The sequence below is a fragment of the Oncorhynchus mykiss genome, chromosome 13, assembly GCF_013265735.2.
Source record: "Oncorhynchus mykiss isolate Arlee chromosome 13, USDA_OmykA_1.1, whole genome shotgun sequence".
NCBI classification, from domain to species: domain Eukaryota; kingdom Metazoa; phylum Chordata; class Actinopteri; order Salmoniformes; family Salmonidae; genus Oncorhynchus; species Oncorhynchus mykiss.
Genome location: NC_048577.1, coordinates 62,527,377 through 62,540,053, shown reverse-complemented (window position 1 = coordinate 62,540,053; position 12,677 = coordinate 62,527,377).

The following is a 12,677-nucleotide window of genomic DNA, read 5'->3' as shown; positions in this document are numbered from 1 at the left end:
TTCACTATGAAGCAATAGTTAACATAGAATTTCAGCTTTAGCCACAAATAAATAATCTCTGGTCATGGTCATTAGGACAGGAAAACTATATCAGTGGAAAGATTTCCCACACTGCCCATCCCATACTTCCACCATTGTGATTCATAGTTCATACACCCTGTTGTTGATTTGTTTACATCTCAGGAATAGTGATGCACTTCACTGAAGTCTAATGTTTGGCCATGGAAGGTGGCTTCTCATCATCAAGACTAACTGGATGCATCTTTTGGATGGATTGGTGTTAAGAGTTCTAGAAAGTAGGCATGGGCAGTAGAGGGAACTACTGTATGGGCACTACTGGGTGTGGGACGAGAAGGAGGAAGAGGAGGAAGAGGAGGAGGAACATCTTGGAAAGTTTGGAGGTCACCTTTCAGTGGGAATGGAAGCTCTTGCCTTCTGTTCTAATCTATTGGAAATTCTCTGCTCTCCTTGGTTACCTTTCACAGAAACGTTTTGTAACCAAAAACGTCAGTCCCCACCTACTAAGAACTGAATCATATCACATTTCATTAAGATCTTTGTTTCAAAAGGACATTTCTCATTAGACAACACAGCTCCACCCTGTTCACTTCCCATCAAGCACTGGGATGTCATAACCAGCTTTCTCTTAATGCGTTCCATCTGCCTATTGACGTCTTTATCCTCCTGTTATTGTAAGGGTGGGTTAGACGTTGAAATGACCATTTCCTCTTTTACTGGTCACAAGCTGCTTGGTAGCTGGGTGTAGGCCTTTCATTTCACAATCAAATAATGAGGATTGGGACAGCTTTCCCTGGAGGTGGACAGTGAACCTGACCTTTAGGCAGTGATGACCTTGCATCAAGAAGATGCAGCTGAGTCAGAATGTGCCAAGGATGTTGGGTGGTTGTGGTTGGAGCCCATTTTGCCATGTGAATTGTCTTAAGTCGGCGCAGCCTGCTCCGGGACGTCTCCCTGCTGGCTTGGGAGAAACCTTGGATCTCTCCATCGTTCCCTCTGAGTACCAGGACTTACGGGAGGTTTTCAACTCTGCATGCCTCGGGGGCGACTTTATTCTCTGTCGGGTCCGGAGACAAAAGTGATGGAAGGGTGTATTGAGGACTCTCTCACTGCAGGGATTATGCGTCCATCTTTCTCCCCCGCTGGCGCAAGGTTCTTCTTCTGCGTCCGTGTATCGACTACTGGGGCCTCAATGACATTACGGTTAAAAAACGTTATCCAATACCAATCATCTCCTCAGCTTTTGAGTCTCTCATCTTCTCCAAGTTGGACCTTCGGAACACCTACTATCTGGTTTGGATACAGGAAGGAGACAAATGGAAGACTGCCTTTAACACGGCTAGCGGGCACGACGTGTACCTGGTGATGCCGTTTGGTTAGACCAACGCTCCCGTTCCAGGCTGTGGTCAATGATGTGCTCCGAGACATGTTGAACCGATTTGTGTTTGTCTACCTCAACAACATCCTCATTTATCCAGGCGTCTCCTGGAGAACCAGCTTTTCAAGAAAGGTGGAGAAATGAGTTCCATCGCTCCACCTTCTTCTTCCTAGGATATGTCATCGCTGCAGGGAATATTCAGATGGACCCTGTCAAGGTGAGAGCAGTGGTGGATTGGCCTCAACCCACATCCAGAGTACAGCTGGAATGTTTCCTGGGGTTTGACATTTTAATACGTTGTTTCGTCCGGGGTTATAGAACCCTTGCTTCCCCCTCTCTTCCCTCACCTCTCCCAAGGTTCCGTTCATATGGTCTCCAGCAGCTGACCGGGTGTTCTCAGACCTCAAGCAGCAATTCACTACAGCCCCTATCTTAATCCATCTGGACCCATCCCGTCAGTTGGTGGTGGAAGTGGACGTATCAGACGTCAGAGTGGGGGCTGTCCTGTCCCTGCATTCTGCCCAGGACCAGAAGCTGCATCCCTGCGCCTTCCTTTCCCATCGTCTTAACCCCTGCTGAGAGGAACTATGATGTGATATATCGCAAATTACTCGCTGTCAAGATGGCATTGGAGGAGTGGAGGCACTGGTTAGAAGGGGCGGAACAGCCATTCTTGGTGTGGATGGACCATGAGAACCTGGAATATCTCTGCAATGCCAAGAGTCTCAACTCCAGGCAGGAGAGATGGGCCCTGTTATTCACTCATTTTCATTTCACTATCTCCTACCGCCTGGGGTCCAAGAATGTGAAGCCTGACGCACTCTCACATCGGTACAGCCCCGCCACTACACCATCGGACCCTGAAACCATCCTCCCTACTTTCTGTCTAGCGGCTGCTATCACCTGGGGAATCAAGAGTCTGGTCCGCAAGGCACAGTGTTCCTAGCTGGTCCCCGGGGAAGCCCGGCTAACCAGATGTTTGTCCCGGCCTCTGCCCGTGCTCCTGTTCTGGAATGGGCACATTCCCTCGAGACTCACCTGTCATCCTGGCTCCCGTCGTTTCTTGACTTTCACCCGACAAAGTTTTTGGTGGCCCACCATGGTTCCTGACGTCTCTGCGTTTGTTGCCGCCTGTACTGTGTGTGGGCAGAGCAAGACTCTGCGGCAAGCTCCGGCTGGCCTCCTTCAACCACTCCCTGTCCCTCACTGCCCCTGGTCCCGTATATCCTTGGACTTCATCACGGGCCTCCCTCCGTCAGATGTCAACACATCCATCCGTACGGTGGTGGACAGGCTTTCCAAAGCCACCCATTTTATTCCCCTTCCCATGTTTCCCTCAGCTAAGGAGACCGCCCAGCTCACGGTGTAGCACATCTTCCAGATTCATGGACTGCCGGTCGACATGGTCTCCAATCGCAGTCCTCAGTTCTCGTCCCGGTTCTGGAAGGCATTGGGTCAACAGCAGCCTTCATCCCCAGTCTAACGGCCAGTCGGAGCGAGCCAATCAGGACCTGGAGACGACTCTTCAGTTCCTCATCTCCACCAATCCCACCACCTGGAGCCAGCAACTCGGATGTTCGTCCCAGATGTTCGTCCCAGATGTTTGCTTCCAACACTCTACTCAGCAAACTGGATGCAGTTTATCACAGTGCCATCCGTTTTGTCACTAAAGCACCTTATACCACCCACCACTGCAACTTGTATGCTCTAGTCGGCTGGCCCTCGCTACATATTCGTCGCCAGACCCACTGGCTCCAGGTCATCTACAAGTCCATGCTAGGTAAAGCTCCGCCTTATCTCAGTTCACTGGTCACGATGGCAACACCCATCCGTAGCACGCGCTCCAGCAGGTGTATCTCACTGATCATCCCTAAAGCCACACCTCATTCGGCCGCCTTTCGTTTCAGTTCTCTGCTGCCTGTGACTGGAACGAATTTCAAAAATCGCTGAAGTTGGAGACTTTTATCTCCCTCACCAACTTCAAACATCTGCTAGCTGAGCAGTTAACCGATCGCTGCAGCTGTACATAGTCTATCGGTAAATAGCCCACCCATTTTTACCTACCTCATCCCCATACTGTTTTTATTTATTTACTTTTCTGCTCTTTTGCACACCAATATCTCTGTACATGACCTGTACATGACCATCTGATCATTTATCACTCCAGTGTTATTAACCTGCAAAATTTTAATTATTCGCCTACCTCCTCATGCCTTTTGCACACAATGTATATAGACTCCCCCTTTTTTTTTCTACTGTGTTATTGACTTGTTAATTGTTTACTTACTCCATGTGTAACTTTGTGTTGTCTGTTCACACTGCTATGCTTTATCTTGGCCAGGTCGCAGTTGCAAATGAGAACTTGTTCTCAACTGTCCTACCTGGTTAAATAAAGGTGAAATAAAAAATAAAAAAATAAACAAATATTTGTCCAACGTTGTTGCCGTACCTGGAAGAGAGCGCGGGCCACTTTTCTCAAGACCACCTCCAGGTATCGACGACAGGCAGACCACCACCGGACCCCTGCTCCCCGCTACCGTCTTTAGCAGAGGGTATGGCTGTCCACTCGGGATCTGTCCTTCCGGGTGGAGTCCCGCAAACTTTCCCCCCGTTTTATTGGACCTTTCCCCATCTCTAAGGTCCTTAGCCCCTCTGCTGTTCATCTTCTGTTGCCCCGCACTCTCCGTATACATCCCACTTTCCATGTATCTAGAATTAAACCTCTGTCTCACAGGCCTTTGTCTCCTGTTTCCAGGCCCACCCCTCTCCCCCCGTCTCATTGACGGCCATCCGGCATACATGGTGAGGCTCCTCCTGAGTGTTCAACCTCAGGGCAGGGGATTCCAGTACCTGGTTGACTGGGAGGGTTATGGCCCGGAGGAGAGGTGTTGGGTCCCAGCTAGGAACATCCTGGACCCAGCCCTCATCACTGAGTTCTGCTGCCAGCACCCCGGTCAACCAGGTATGTGCCCCGGTGGGACGCCAGGTGAAGCCCCTAGAGGGGGGGTACTAACACACCCTGATCTGTTTCACATGTCTTGTGCTTGTCTCCACCCCCCACCAGGTGTCTCCCATTTGTCCCTGTTATCTCCTGTGTATTTATACCTGTGTTTAATGTTTGTCTGTTGCCAGTTCGTCTTGTCCCGTCAAGTCCTACCAGCATGTTCCTGTGTTTCCTGTGCTCTAGTTTTTCTTAGTCTTCCCAGTTCTGACCTTTCTGCCTTTTCTGACCCTGATCCTACCTGCCGTCCTGTACCTGCCTGACTGATTTGGATTACACCTCTTTGCCTGCCTTGACTTACCTTTTGCCTGCCCTTTGAACTATAATAAACTCTGAGACTTGTGCTATCTGCGTCCTGCATCTGGGTGTTAGCCTGAGCCCTGATATGGGCAGAGGTATATAGAAAACGGATTGGTCTACACCAGCTTAAAGTGACGGGGCAGATGCTGACTACCCAAAGAAGAAATTCAAATGTAATCATTATGTTCCTCATGTAGAGTAATCCAATGGATTACGTTACCAATGACTTTTATTGTTATATAATGTGTGATCAGTAATTGATTACATTTATACAAGTAATCTGTCCAGCCCTAATTAGTACTTGCTGAAAGTATACTGTGGTCTCTACATGTATTTGGACAGTGAAGCCAAAAATGTTTGTTTGTACATGAACAGCCTATGATTCTGTGAGGGAGAGTTTGCTGATGTAGATTTAGTTGTGTTCGTTATATGTGTTTGTACAGTGGGTGCGAATAGCCAGTTAACATTATTGACACACATTATTGTAAACTTTTCTCTCACTTCCTGGGAACATTAATGTGACAAGATATGATTCCCAATAAATCAGTTATGGTCATGTGTGTCCTGAAAGTGGTCATTGTGATTTAGAAAAAAACGATGGAAATGTATTTGTAAATTTTTTACAACGCAATTCTACCCGAATTCCAGTACAGCCCTTGGCCAGTATTTATTCAACATCTCAGTGTAGGAATGCTGATCTAGGATCAGATCCCCCAGTCTCTGTAAGCTATTTCACTACCATCTAAAAATACAAAACTGATACTAGATCAGCACTTCTTCTCTGAGATGATTTATGAATATGGGCCTTGGTCCTATAGTCTAGACACTTACTGTGATATAGTACGTGTGTAGGAGTGGGGAGTTTGTGTTTGCCGAATATTCCAGCAGTATTTCCTCACCTCTTCTGGGAAAGAATTCCAGGAATTATTTTAAAGATTGGTATCTTTGGTTCGAGGAAGTCATACAGTGGGGCAAAAAAGTATTTAGTCAGCCACCAATTGTGCAAGTTCTCCCACTTAAAAAGATGAGAGAGGCCTGTAATTTTCATCATAGGTACACTTCAACTATGACAGACAAAATGAGGGGAAAAATCCAGAAAATCACATTGTAGGATTTTTAATGAATTTATTTGCAAATTATGGTGGAAAGAAGTATTTAGTCACCTACAAACAAGCAAGATTTCTGGCTCCCACAGACCTGTAACTTCTTCTTTAAGAGGCTCCTCTGTCCTCCACTCGTTACCTGCATTAATGGCACCTGTTTGAACTTGTTATCAGTATAAAAGACACCTGTCCACAACCTCAAACAGTCACACTCCAAACTCCACTATGGCCAAGACCAAAGAGCTGTCAAAGGACACCAGAAACAAAATTGTAGACCTGCACCAGGCTGGGAAGACTGAATCTGCAATATGTAAGCAGCTTCGTTTGAAGAAATCAACTGTGGGAGCAATTATTAGGAAATGGAAGACATACAAGACCACTGATAATTTCCCTCGATCTGGGGCTCCACGCAAGATCTCACCCCGTGGGGTCAAAATGATCACAAACACGGTGAGCAAAAATCCCAGAACCACACGGGTGGACCTAGTGAATGACCTGCAGAGAGCTGGGACCAAAGTAACAAAGCCTACCATCAGTAACACACTACGCCGCCAGGGACTCAAATCCTGCAGTGCCAGACGTGTCCCCCTGCTTAAGCCAGTACATGTCCAGGCCCGTCTGAAGTTTGCTAGAGAGCATTTGCATGATCCAGAAGAAGATTGGGAGAATGTCATATGGTCAGATGAAACCAAAATATAACTTTTTGGTAAAAAACTCAACTCGTCGTGTTTGGAGGACAAAGAATGCTGAGTTGCATCCAAAGAACACCATACCTACTGTGAAGCGTGGGGGTGGAAACATCATGCTTTGGGGCTGTTTTTCTGCAAAGGGACCAGGACGACTGATTCGTGTAAAGGAAAGAATGAATGGGGCCATGTATCGTGAGATTTTGAGGGAAAACCTTCTTCCATCAGCAAGGGCATTGAAGATGAAACGTGGCTGGGTCTTTCAGCATGACAATGATCCCAAACACATGCAACGAAGGAGTGGCTTCGTAAGAAGCATTTCAAGGTCCTGGAGTGGCCTAGCCAGTCTCCAGATCTCAACCCCATAGAAAATCTTTGGAGGGAGTTGAAAGTCTGTGTTTCCCAGCAAAAGCCCCAAAACATCACGTCTCTAGAGGAGATCCGCATGGAGGAATGGGCCAAAATACCAGCAACAGTGTGTGAAAACCTTGTGAAGACTTACAGAAAACGTTTGACCTCTATCATTGCCAACAAAGGGTATATAACAAAGTATTGAGATAAACTTTTGTTATTGACCAAATACTTATTTTCCACCATAATTTGCAAATAAATTCATTAAAAATCCTACAATGTGATTTTCTGGATTTTTTTCTCTCAAAATGTCTGTCATAGTTGAAGTGTACCTATGATGAAAACTACAGGCCTCTCTCATCTTTTTAAGTGGGAGAACTTGCACAATTGGTGACTGTCTAAATACTTTTTTGCCCCACTGTATGTATGTCAACAACAAACAAACAAACAAACAAACAAACAAAACAAACCACCCAGCTCCTATTTATGCTAATTTCTAAATTAGCAATGAGTTTTCTGCAATTTACTAACAGGACGGCATTGGTGAAGAAGCTTGACTGTGTTGAAAAGGCCAAGTGCAATTTATAGGGACATAAGACCTCAAAAGTAGTCTAAGGTAAAGACCAGTCCACCTCCCATGCCATCGGTTGTATAAAGACATGTACCAACCCCAAATGAATGGAAAAGATAAACACAGCAAATCTGGGAATGAAATGGTGCTTATCTCTTCCACTCATTTCAGATAGTGGTATAAACACTTTATTTTTAGGGTAAATATATCATTAATATGACATAAACGATGAACAACTAAACTTCCATAGTGTATCTTTAAATTATAATGACTACTGTGTATTAGCACCAGGGTTGGGTAGTAATGGATTACATGTAACAGGGATTACGTAATCAGATACAACAAATGAAGTAACTGAAATCAACCTATATTACTTTCGAAAAATGTGTAATCAGATTACAATTACAGTCTTAAAAACAGATGATAATATATTGGATTATGTGGGCTATAAGTGTTTGCCTTAAACACACTGAAATAGCAGATTTTTGGAAAATCTTGGAAAGTTTGGAGGTCACCTTTCAGTGGGAATGGAAGCTCTTGCCTTCTGTTCTAATCTATTGGAAATTCTCTGCTCTCATTGATTGCTTTTCACAGAAACGTTTTGTAACCAAAAACGTCAGTCCCCACCTACTAAGAACTGAATCATATCACATTTCATTAAGATCTTTGTTTCAAAAGGACATTTCTCATTAGACAACACAGCTCCACCCTGTTCACTTCCCATCAAGCACTGGGATGTCATAACCAGCTTTCTCTTAATGCGTTACATCTGCCTATTGACGTCTTTATCCTCCTGTTATTGTAAGGGTGGGTTAGACGTTCAAATGACCATTTCCTCTTTTACTGGTTACAAGCTGCTTGGTAGCTGGGTGTAGGCCTTTCATTTCACAATCAAAGAATGGGGATTGGGACAGCTTTCCCTGGAGGTGGACAGTGAACCTGACCTTTAGGCAGTCATGACCTTGCATCAAGAAGATGCAGCTGAGTCAGAACGTGCCAAGGATGTTGGGGGGGTTTGGTGGGAGAGGTAACTGTTGATTGGTCTACAGCAGCATAAAATGAAGAGGCAGATGCTAGCTAACCAAAGAAGAAATCCTGATTAGCACTTTTTGCAAATATAAAGGTCTCTCCATATGTATTTGGACAGTGATGCTAAAGCTTTTTTATTTGAATAATCTTTGATTCAGTGAGGGAGAGTTTGCTCTTATAGATTATATTGTGTTAGCTATATGTGTTTGTACAATGGGTGCGAATAGTCTGTTAAGATTATTGGTACACATTATTGTAAACTTTTCTATCATTTCCTGGGAACATTAATGTGACAACATTGATATGACAAGATATGATTCCCAATAAGTCCGTTATGGTGTCCTGAAAGTGGTCATTGTGATTCAAAGACACTATGGAAGTTTAGTTGCTAATTGTTTACAACTCAAATCAATATGGACTTGAATTGAGTTGTAAACAAATTGTTCTGTAATATTGTCTGCATGGTGTATACTTCTCTGGGACATTAGGCCTATCACATCAGAAGACCACTTTTAAGATCTGACTAATTTAGATTTTGGAGTGTTATGTCCCTTTAATTGATTGAATCCAACTGCATTGCTCTGCAGACAGTGCAGGTATCCCTTCTTATTTGACCTCAATGAGACAAGCTGTTAAAACAGAACTAGTGCAGGTCTCACTGACTTCAACGCTCGTTTGTTGTCCACGACTGTGGATTGGTCTGCATTAGAAAATAGACAGACATAAGGTTTTCATTTGCACAATGAGGTGGGATTTGTCAAAGTACAATGTAAGCAAGCAGACCCCTCTGAACATATGTAGCACACTGTAAATACTCAGTGAGGCTGGGGGGAATGGTCCAACCTCGCTAGCCCAAATTATACACTTGCAAGGACCGAAATATTCCCTCTCAAAGGAATTGCCCAGTGAGACGGAAAAAGAGGGTCTCATTGTGGGAACTAGTGGGCGTCATGTCAGTGACCCACATCCTCTGCTCACCCCCCACCACACACACGCGCACTCACAAACACACTGCGCACATACACACACAGACACATGCACACGACACATACATTCCGACACACACACACACACACACGCACACGCACACGCACATGCACACACACACACACACATGCACACGACACATACACACCAACACACACACACATGCACACGACACATACATACCGACACACATACACACACAGACACATGCACACGACACATACATACCGACACACACACACACACGACACATACACACCGACAGGTGTGCACACATACACGCACAAAAAACACACACACACAACACACACAGACAAGTGTGCGCACACACACATGGCTCAATGGTGAACTGACCACTACCCTGCCCCTTCACCCCCTTCCCCCCAGGCCACTTACTCCTCCAACTCTTTCCATTCATGCTGTCTTTCATTTAATCCCAGTTCCTCCTCTCTTTAATTTGATCCCACTGGACAATTCCTATGGTCTTCCATTCATCAGCAGATCTATTAATATCTTAGTATTGAAGACACCCTGAAACACTGAATGATCTGTGTTGGCTGTCTCCTCCTTTGGGGCGATGATGAGGCTTAACTGAACAGCTGTGGTTAGATATGAATATCCCTTTAAATGTCTTGAGAATGTCCTCTTGTGGCCTGGACATAATGTCTGATTGCATATGATTCACATCAGGGACTCTGGTCAAGTGGACCACAATGCACCACAGTGGACCACTCTGCCTACGGTGTGACTGCGTGTTCACACAATGAATCACAATGATTCACATGAATTTCAACAGTGCGTCTACAGTAAACAGAGACTGTGGAGACAGAAGAGAGTTGTTTTGGAATTGTCGTAGGTGTGTGAGGTAACATTCATAGCTACTTACTCACGGTGGAACTTTTCCGAAATTGAAGTTTACTGTGAGATTTTATAAGCGCACACTCATTTCCTCAGGCAGACCCCGGATATGACACAGACACGTCCGGGAAAATGTTCCCGGGAGAAAAATGACTTGACATTTCATACATTAGAATACAGGGGGCAGAGTTAGTTCTTCACAGGTTATCGCTTAAATCTTCTTTCTGTCTACGATCCACCCCCTGACAGTTCCACCCCTCAAATGTCTGTATGGGTAATTTATGATTGTACGTGTGTGTAGGCATTGTAAGTGTTCGAGTAAATGACCAGTATTATGCAATACTGTGAGAGTGAGGTGGAATTATGTCATCCGTGATACTAACACAGAATTTCAAACCTGTCTGGCCTTTTCAACCAGACGCCACTGGGCTGTGACACAGCAATGCATTTCCCTCCTCCAGAGACAAAATACATGGGATTACTTCTATCAAAACAGTCTTACAACGCCTCTTCTTCAAAGAGTCGGCATGTTTCAACAGAGATGCACTGCACAGTATGTGACAGATGTTTGTACACATGAGCTGTAATAATAATAGTTCTTATCAGCTCACGCACTCCACGGCCTTCCCCAGACTAAACCATCATGTCTACTTTCTGGATTATGGATTAGAGGAATTCATTATTACACACAGGATCTCTTAAAGTGATAGTTTAGTAAGATTACCTTTTTTATATTAGGTGATTTGAAATGGGCATGATATTTAAAAATGTGCCTTTTTCAGCAGGACACGTTTTGGAACTTTTAGGTAGAAATATGTTATGTAGAACAAACATGCCTCTCCGACATGTAGAACAAGGAATAGAGTAGGCTCTATTCATGGAATTTCTATGTGCAGCATTCAACAACGTTTGGCAACATGGTGTAAGGGAGTGCGTAACTGGCGGCAGGAAGGCAGGCGCAGGAGAGCAAACTGGGTAATCAACGGAGCAGTTTGATTCATAAAACCACCGGTAACCAGAACAACAAACAAATGGGTACAAAACCCGTTGCGCATCAGAGAAAACGTGCACATGCACTTACAATAAACAATTCCGCACAAAGACATGTGGGGGAACAGAGGGTTAAATACACAACATGTAATGAGGGAAATGAGATCAGGTGTGTGGGAGGACAAGACAAAACAAAAGGAAAATGAAAAGTGGATCGATGATGGCTGGAAGACCGGCGATGCCGAGCGCCGTCCGAACAAGGAGAGGAACCAACTTCGGAGGAAGTCGTGACACACGGCCCATTCCTCCACCAGACAATCCCACCCCTCAGGTTTCTATGTGACTCACTCTTGATAACGCGGGTGTAATGTAAGATGTAATAACGCGGGTGTAATGTAAGATGTAATAACGTGGGTGTAATGTAAGATGTAATAACGTGGGTGTAATGTAAGATGTAATAACGTGGGTGTAATGTAAGATGTAATAACGTGGGTGTAATGTAAGATGTAATAACGTGGGTGTAATATAAGATGTAATAACGCGGGTGTAATGTAAGATGTAATAACGTGGGTGTAATATAAGATGTAATAACGTGGGTGTAATATAAGATGTAATAACGCGGGTGTAATGTAAGATGTAATAACGTGGGTGTAATATAAGATGTAATAACGTGGGTGTAATATAAGATGTAATAACGTGGGTGTAATATAAGATGTAATAACGTGGGTGTAATATAAGATGTAATAACGTGGGTGTAATGTAAGATGTAATAACGCGGGTGTAATGTAAGATGTAATAACGTGGGTGTAATATAAGATGTAATAACGTGGGTGTAATATAAGATGTAATAACGCGGGTGTAATGTAAGATGTAATAACGTGGGTGTAATGTAAGACGTAATAACGCGGGTGTAATATAAGATGTAATAACGTGGGTGTAATATAAGATGTAATAACGTGGGTGTAATATAAGATGTAATAACGTGGGTGTAATATAAGATGTAATAACGTGGGTGTAATGTAAAATGTAATTACATGTCAGTGTTGTAAGAGGTGAGCCAGCCTGCCCAGGACTGTCGGGGCTTGCATGTTGTCAAGTAACGTCATTGAACACTTCTGACTGATAGAAATACAGAGAGATACTAACTAGAGGACAGTGACTGATAGAAAGAGAGAAAGAGAGAGAGATACTAACTAGAGTACTAACTAGAGGACAGTGACTGATAGAAATAGAGAGAGAAACTAACTAGAGGACAGTGACTGATAGAAATACAGAGATAAACTAACTAGAGGACAGTGACTGATAGAAAGAGAGAGAGATACTAACTAGAGTACTAACTAGAGGACAGTGACTGATATAAATAGAGAGAGATACTAACTAGAGGACAGTGACTGATAGAAATAGA